The following is a 6,854-nucleotide window of genomic DNA, read 5'->3' as shown; positions in this document are numbered from 1 at the left end:
CATAGTTGGGAACAGTAGTCCAACCGAGGAGGATGAATGTCTCCCGGAGGACTATCATACTTTCCTTCTCTCTAATTCTGAAGGTTCTCAAGATCCACCAAGTCAGACATATATACATACTTATGCGTGTCCATCAGAGCATGCTTGTATTAGATTACATATATAATTATTCATAAATATGTGCGTGTCTGCCTGTGTGTATATCTATTTGCTTATATGCCTTTGCTTATATATCTTTATATTTATATATATTTTAAGGATGCAAATTGAAGTATAACAGAACAACATTTTTGGTGATGTTTATCACCCCACTGACGAATTTTTTGTATGAAATTTCACTTGCTCAATATATGATATAAAATATATGGTGCCTAATCTGTTCTCAGTGAAATTAATTGCAGATAACATTTTAATATATTTATTTAAAACAAACTATGGTTCGTGAAAGGCCAATGCATGGGAGTAAAATTACAATACCAGCTTAATTAATGATTACAATATTAAAATATATAGATTTTAATTATGCAAAATACAGTGTGTAAAACGGTTTTTCTCCTAGGGTAGCAACTGTTATTAATTTACTAACCCTTAGAAGGTATGGAAAATGGTAAATATTTCCTTTAAATTTTGCTTTTGTTAAATTTATTCAAACCTCAAAGAATCCCTCGCAACCACGGCTTTGATGTCCTCCTCCCACTTCTGCTTATGATCAGAGATGCACATATTGCAAGGTGCTAAGTGAGATGCCCAGGTGGTTAAGGTGAAGCAACGGACAAGCAAACCCGTTGTACATTGATACTCAGGTCACAAAAGCTGAATGGAATAGAAACCATATCCTTCCATTTCTAAATAGAAGCAAATAGGAAATAACACTTATTGACCAAAGACAGAAATAAAATAACGTTACACTGTAGTATTTTCAAGAGGTTGTGCAATTACTCTTATCCTCGTATGAAGTTTCCTCTTCTATGTTGTATTAAAATTCTAATTTATATACAGCACATTTATACCTCAATAAATCTGTGCAGTTATCTGAGTTTACTCTCATATCACATTTCATGTTGTGAACCCTTTATAATATAATTTAAAGATGCTATTCTGTAGATTCCACATTCTTAAATACTCTGTTTATCATTCTTTCATCTCGTTTGTTGGTTTCGATTGGTTAAAAAACGCATTTGTATGTGTCTCAAGCAAACTTATTTACACTAATCTTCGTATTTTTTCGGCAAAGTAGTCATATCTCTGTTTCATCGTTATCAATATATTTCACTATCTTTTAATTTGTTTTTTAAGAACTTATCACTTATTGAATCTGCGGCAGCAAAACGTTTGTGGAAAATACGAGTGAAAAGATGAAAAAAAGCAATAAAAAGTGTCTGGTATATCAATTCGGAACACAGTTCTAAAATACAGTTACTAGAATAATTTTCTTTATGATTTCATGGTTATGCATTTAGCAGAATATTTTCTTATAAAAAGTTATCTGTATTTATTTCCCCATTTTCTTCTTACATAATGTATAAGATGAAACAAAAATTAAATATGAACGTCAAATACATGATTATGGAGTTTAAGAAGCTTTCAATTTCACAGCGGTTTGTTTGCATATATGAATATATATAGTTTGTGTATGTATTATACATATGTATATGTATGTATATAAATATGCAAACTATATATATATGTGTGTGTGTGTACACAGTCACAAGGACAGGCACATACACATACACACTCACATACATACACACACACACACACACACCACACACACACACACACACACACATATATATATATATAATATATATATATATATATATATATATATATATATATATATACAGGTGTAAGTGGACAAACAAAGCACTCAAAACATTTACTTATAGATTTACCTACAATTATTTAAACAATTTGTATCGCATTCATGTGACTTGAATTTTCGTGGACATCTTACACAAATCTATCTCACTGAGATTCAGATAACCGAATGGAGAAATAGAGGAAGTCCACATTGCTGCCGACACGGGGCTGTTATATATCAAGTCGTATCACATGGTGTTTTTTAAGTGACGTGGACATTTCAACGATTATGAAAAAATTACAAAGAAAACTATCTTGGACCACGTGAATAAATAGGAATAAATAGGAAGCATGGGGTATTCTTGTTGTCTAGCAGGTCTTTAAAAGATTTTTGAAAGGCCTTGCAGGCCAACAGTAACCTGTTCGGGGTTATATAGTCATAGCGGTGTTTCTAGCAGTGGAATGCTGTTAGACTACGCTTTGGTGGTGTGTAGAGGAGAAAGAACGCGAGGAGAAGTATATTTTTAATCAATTATACACAAACACAAACACAAACACACATGCACACGAACACACAAACACACACACGCGCACACACACACATACGCACACAAACACATATCAAACACAGTGCATGCCTATATTCTTACAAGATTTGACATTCATTTAAAATCAAATGAAGCGATTACAATTAAAATCATTTTGTTTTCGGCCAATGGTTTCCGCTGACCATACATAATTCAGATGCATTCTAGCACTGGTCAGCAACCCATTAATCAATATGTAGAGAAGATTTTCAAACAGAATGTGTGTGGCTTTGAAGAAACTGTATGGTTAAACTCACTGAATTGGTAGACTGGTATATTTTCGAACTGTTAAAATGTGAAATTAACATTATTATATCACCTTTACGATTTTGAGTAAAGTGTGGCATATTTATCTCCTACTGTTATATAAACATATATGCATACCTAGCATTAAACTTTAAATGGATGTAACACAATAGTCAAAAATATATTTGAATATGTATGTCATTGATGGAAATGCCTCTCTATCACTATCAGATCCATGCATAATAAAGCTAATAATTTTTCGATACTGATTTCATTTCGAAACCCAATGTTGTGTATAATATTTGGAAATATTTTTTTATTAAGATTATGAGATATAAGGAACATACTGTGTTTATGCCATGGCTTCCATCTCTTTCTATATACACAGAATATTATATATAGTTAGATATTGTCTTTCTTGAATGCTGATATGAATATATATGTGTGTCAGTGTGTGTGAATGTGTGTATGTGCAGCTGTTTTCAAGAAATAGATTTCTTGTCATTTCGTAGATAATATAATATGCAATTATCTACTTATATTTATAATATGTCTATTCTCTTCAAATAGACATTTTCTGTTCTCAAGACCATTACTAACTCTTTTCTGTAGTTTTAATTATCTTCTTTCAATGGAATAATTTTTCGCTTTGCAACTCAGTTGGATTTCTTTGTTGAATATTTACAATGCTGTATTTCATTATTTATGCATTAGGTTAGTAAATAGTCTGCTATTGTTCGTTACCAATACTTTTCACATATATTAGGATGGTGCAGTTTGAGGTTTATATTAATGAAACGACTGGAATAGAATATTTCAATCTGATGCCTATCTTCGCAGTATTTATGAAATATATTCCCTCAAATCCTAAATCCTAGAATTATACAGAAGACTGTAGGCTTTTAGAGGTTCCACAGACACACAAGTCCACACATAGACACTCACACACGCAGATAAATATATGCTTATGTGTAAATAGATATAGAAGCAATCATTACTTTCTGTATCACTGTGTTTTGCCAACGGCTTCGTTGTCTCCTTCTCAGCTCTCCATGTCATGTATTACAAAATTTATAGTGCTCACAGGTTATTGAGTAGTCACAATATCAGCAATTTGGCATCCGACTCGAATTATCAAGACAGAGATATCACTTGACATATTCAAATGACTTCTGTTCTCCCATGCCAGCTAGCTTTCTTATGTGAGCTAACTTCCTCAACGACAATTTAACCCTTATGTACTCCAGCACTGTTAACGGATCACCAGTACATCAAGCTGTTACTGAAAAAGAGATGAAAATCAAATTGCGAGCGATCTGTGCATGCATATATACACACGGACTTACGTACTTACCGACTTATCTATATACCTACGCATGTACGTACGTATGTACCTACTTACCTACCTACCCACCTATCTACCTATCTGTCCACCTATCTACCTACCCACCTACCTACCTACCTACCTACCTACCTACCTACCTACCTACCTACCTACCTACCTACCTACCTACCTACCTACCTACCTACATACATACATACATACATACCTACCTACCTGCCTCGTACCAGCGTAGGGTAAAGATTAACTACACTTTCACCTAAGCACTTTTTAGGTGGCGTGCACTACTTTCATTGCTCGCATGCTAATGTCTGGTATTCTATTGGACATGTAACCGTGGTTTTACCTCGTCATCTGTGGTTTTGTTTCGTGTCTTGCAGAGTAAATTTACTTGCTCCGCTGGAAGAATTCGCTTAGAGAGAACATATATTAATGATTCTTTTTCTCTGGTTTGAATGTGTACAAGACTTTAATTATAATAACGAAGCAATTCTCTACCGCAAGCGAGTGTCTATGAGGGGATCAGGAAGTCTAAAGGTGGCCGGACAAGGGTGAAGCACAAAGAGAGAGCAGAACACTCATCAACCTTCAGTAGTGACGTGATGATTCCTGAAGTTCGAGTGATGGTTCTGGCGAACCAAAAAGGGGCCTTCCGTGAGGTCGAATGTTATCTGCATCTCAGCGATACTTCTGCTCTCTAAACCATCCACAGTAAGGTACGCATCCAGAAAGTCTGTTGGAAATGGGTACCAAGAAATCTTGCTGAAGCGCATAACCGTAATCATGTGGAGACGTTAACTTTTAATCGATCGCTATCAGAGTGAAGATCAACTCATTGTGCAGAGTATAGTAAGAGGAGAAGAAATTAAGGTCCATCACTTATCCAAAAGATAAGGCATGGGTTTGAATCAGTCTGAAGAAAAGGAGATTCAGGACACAAGTTTCTGCATAAAAGGTGATGCTCACCGTTTTGAGAAACACAGACGGGATTATACTGTACGACAACCTACAAAAAGGACATCCGTCACTAGTGTTGGATACGAAACAATGCTGCCAAACAAATTAAAGTCAGAATTCGCCCCAAATGACGAGATCTATTCTCAAACAATTGCAATGCACGCCCAAATATAGTATTCCACACCGTTAAAAGTATTGATAAATTGGGTTTCGAGTTACCAGAACGGCCTGTATACAGGTCAGGTCTCGTCCACACTGACGATCGCCTCTTTGGACATCCAAAAGTACTGTATAATTTTGCTTATTTGCTACGTGATCATCCGAAAATCTTGTCAATGAAAGTATTGAATGGAAAAGCAAGGCGATTGTATCGAGAACTGAGGCAAATGTTCAACCGGTAATTTTGCTTCTATAATCTACCGAAACAAAACTGCAGATTATTTTGCAAACACACACACACACACGCACACACACATCTATATACATATATATACTGGCCTCGAACCTTAAAAAAAATCATCCTACCTGTAGCAAATGTATAACTCTGATGTGGATAATCTAAGTTTCGAACTTTCCAAATTCGGCTTCATAACGTAAATTTGATTAGCTCTCTTCAGCTAGATTAACACAATTTCGAATGTTGCTACTTCAGTGCCAGTATACTCGTCTAAACGTCTGGCCGTCAACAGACCGAGAACAGTGAAGACGTTTTCAAAGAAAAAAATTACTAAGCAGAGCAATATAGTAATATTGCTTCCCTGTAAAACAAAGCAGCACCATCGGGTTAATGTATAAATATGCACTAATGATACAACAATGCATCAATATTTACTGGAAATAGCAGTCGATATTAGACGAAACTATAGCAAAACAATTTCATCTTACCTGTAGGAATAACATTAAATAAACGTACAGCCCAGATGTGGATAATCTAGGATCTACGTTTCGAAATTTCCAAATTACGTTTGTTAACCTAAATTTGGTGTATCACTTCTTGCATAATTTCAAGAACTCCCTAATACTGAGGCACTTTGACTTGAATATTTAATTCATTTCGAACTTGTTTTCGTACACATTGTTGTAATGCGTACTTGTCATCGTAAGCCTGTTAAAAACACCAGTATGCACTTTTATCTTCCGTTATTATCAACCTAATATGCTGTCTAACTCATTATTGCACATTGTATTCAATTTCTTTATTTTCCTTTTGGGAGATTTTTCGGAATTAATATTGATTGTTGAATTTTAGTTAAAGAAACTTAAATAATATACTTTACGATAGTTTACATTTATTCACAAAATACATTTACATTTCTCAACATATAGCCTCTGTGCAGCATATAAGCTATTGGGAAAGACTCAAGAGATTGAGACTCTATTCCTTAGAGCATAGGCGAGAAAGATATGCCATAATATACATCTGGAAGATCCTAGAAGGACTTGTTCCAAACTTTGGCCTCGAGAGTTACACAAATGCCAGAACTGGGCGCCACTGCATAGTGCCAAGGACTCCAAATTTGCCATCAAGATGTTGGACAAGATACTGTGATAGCCTGGGCTTCCGAGGCCCACAGCTCTTCAATATCCTCCCGAAGAACCTAAGATACCTGCATGGGGTGGATGTAGATGTCTTTAAACTGAAACTGGCTTTCTTCTTGTCAGGTATCCCAGATGAACGAACATCACGGCAGGAGGTGCAGATGAGGGCAGCTGCATCGAACTCTCTCATGCACCAAATGGCAATTGCTAAAAAGCATTCGTGAAGTAAAATCATGTAGCAACACCAAATGGCGGTGCCCCAGCATGGCCACATCTTGTGAGCTGAAACTAGATAAAATAAATAAATAAATAAATAAAAATATCAACTGCTTTTCTGAGATAGGATAAACTTTGTGCATTGCTAATGGTTACTTTTCAAC

This window comes from Octopus sinensis, linkage group LG19 (assembly GCF_006345805.1).
Source record: "Octopus sinensis linkage group LG19, ASM634580v1, whole genome shotgun sequence".
Classification (NCBI taxonomy): domain Eukaryota; kingdom Metazoa; phylum Mollusca; class Cephalopoda; order Octopoda; family Octopodidae; genus Octopus; species Octopus sinensis.
Note: the sequence above shows the minus strand (reverse complement) of the source record.